Source organism: Pempheris klunzingeri, unplaced genomic scaffold, assembly GCF_042242105.1.
Source record: "Pempheris klunzingeri isolate RE-2024b unplaced genomic scaffold, fPemKlu1.hap1 Scaffold_348, whole genome shotgun sequence".
Taxonomy (NCBI): domain Eukaryota; kingdom Metazoa; phylum Chordata; class Actinopteri; order Acropomatiformes; family Pempheridae; genus Pempheris; species Pempheris klunzingeri.
In genome coordinates this window covers 12,501-15,000 of record NW_027255271.1, presented here as the reverse complement: position 1 = coordinate 15,000, position 2,500 = coordinate 12,501, and positions in this window count along the sequence as shown.

Genomic DNA, 2,500 nt, shown 5'->3' with positions numbered 1-2,500 from the left:
GGCCGGAGGTCACGGGGCCTGGGAGAGGTGTTGGTGTGTGTCTGCTGGGCCTGGGGGAGGTGTTGGTGTGCGTCTCAGGGTCCAGGCCGGAGGTCACGGGGCCTGGGGGAGGTGTTGGTGTGTGTCTGCTGGGCCTGGGGGAGGTGTTGGTGTGCGTCTCAGGGTCCAGGCCGGAGGTCACGGGGCCTGGGGGAGGTGTTGGTGTGTGTCGGGGCCTGGGGGAGGTGTTGGTGTGCGTCTCAGGGGCCAGGTTGGAGGTCACGGGGCCTGGGGGAGGTGTTGGTGTGCGTCTGGGCCTGGGGGAGGTGTTGGTGTGTGTCTCAATTCAATTCAATTCAATTCAATTCAATTTTATTTGTATAGCCCAATATCACAACAGAGTGTCTCATAGTGCTTTACAAAGTTCACTGAGGGTGGAGGCCGGAGGTCACGGGGCCTGGGGGAGGTGTTGGTGTGCGTCTCAGGGTCCAGGCCGGAGGTCACGGGGCCTGGGGGAGGTGTTGGTGTGCGTCTCAGGGTCCAGGCCGGAGGTCACGGGGCCTGGGGGAGGTGTTGGTGTGTGTCTGCTGGGCCTGGGGGAGGTGTTGGTGTGCGTCTCAGGGTCCAGGCCGGAGGTCACGGGGCCTGGGAGATGTGTTGGTGTGCGTCTCAGGGTCAAGGCCGGAGGTCACGGGGCCTGGGGGATGTGTTGGTGTGCGTCTCAGGGTCAAGGCCGGAGGTCACGGGGCCTGGGGGATGTGTTGGTGTGCGTCTCAGGGTCCAGGCTGGAGGTCACGGAGAGGTGTTGGTGTGTGTCGGGGCCTGGGAGATGTGTTGGTGTGCGTCTCAGGGTGGAGGCCGGAGGTCACGGGGCCTGGGGGAGGTGTTGGTGTGCGTCTCAGGGGCCAGGTTGGAGGTCACGGGGCCTGGGAGAGGTGTTGGTGTGTGTCGGGGCCTAGGGGAGGTGTTGGTGTGCGTCTCAGGGTCCAGGCCGGAGGTCACGGGGCCTGGGAGATGTGTTGGTGTGCGTCTCAGGGTCAAGGCCGGAGGTCACGGGGCCTGGGGGATGTGTTGGTGTGCGTCTCAGGGTCCAGGCTGGAGGTCACGGAGAGGTGTTGGTGTGTGTCGGGGCCTGGGAGATGTGTTGGTGTGCGTCTCAGGGTCAAGGCCGGAGGTCACGGGGCCTGGGGGATGTGTTGGTGTGCGTCTCAGGGTCCAGGCTGGAGGTCACGGAGAGGTGTTGGTGTGTGTCGGGGCCTGGGAGATGTGTTGGTGTGCGTCTCAGGGTGGAGGCCGGAGGTCACGGGGCCTGGGGGAGGTGTTGGTGTGCGTCTCAGGGGCCAGGTTGGAGGTCACGGGGCCTGGGAGAGGTGTTGGTGTGTGTCGGGGCCTGGGGGATGTGTTGGTGTGCGTCTCAGGGTGGAGGCCGGAGGTCACGGGGCCTGGGGGATGTGTTGGTGTGCGTCTCAGGGGCCAGGTTGGAGGTCACGGAGAGGTGTTGGTGTGTGTCTGGGCCTGGGGGATGTGTTGGTGTGCGTCTCAGGGTCCAGGCTGGAGGTCACGGAGAGGTGGTGGTGTGTGTCGGGGCCTGGGAGATGTGTTGGTGTGCGTCTCAGGGTCAAGGCCGGAGGTCACGGGGCCTGGGAGATGTGTTGGTGTGCGTCTCTGGGTCAAGGCCGGAGGTCACGGGGCCTGGGAGAGGTGTTGGTGTGTGTCTGCTGGGCCTGGGGGAGGTGTTGGTGTGTGTCTCAGGGTGGAGGCCGGAGGTCACGGGGCCTGGGGGAGGTGTTTGTGTGCGTCTCAGGGGCCAGGTTGGAGGTCACGGAGAGGTGTTGGTGTGTGTCTGGGCCTGGGGGAGGTGTTGGTGTGCGTCTCAGGGTGCAGGCCGGAGGTCACGGGGCCTGGGAGATGTGTTGGTGTGCGTCTCTGGGTCAAGGCTGGAGGTCACGGAGAGGTGTTGGTGTGTGTCGGGGCCTGGGAGATGTGTTGGTGTGCGTCTCTGGGTCAAGGCTGGAGGTCACGGAGAGGTGTTGGTGTGTGTCGGGGCCTGGGAGATGTGTTGGTGTGCGTCTCAGGGTCAAGGCCGGAGGTCACGGGGCCTGGGGGAGATGTGTTGGTGTGCGTCTCTGGGTCAAGGCCGGAGGTCACGGGGCCTGGGGGAGGTGTTGGTGTGCGTCTCAGGGGCCAGGTTGGAGGTCACGGGGCCTGGGAGAGGTGTTGGTGTGTGTCGGGGCCTGGGGGATGTGTTGGTGTGCGTCTCAGGGTCCAGGCCGGAGGTCACGGGGCCTGGGAGATGTGTTGGTGTGCGTCTCAGGGTCAAGGCCGGAGGTCACGGGGCCTGGGGGAGATGTGTTGGTGTGCGTCTCAGGGTGGAGGCCGGAGGTCACGGAGAGGTGGTGGTGTGTGTCGGGGCCTGGGAGATGTGTTGGTGTGCGTCTCAGGGTCCAGGCCGGAGGTCACGGGGCCTGGGGGAGGTGTTGGGGTGTGTCGGGGCAATTCGAAACATTCACCGGAGTACCAG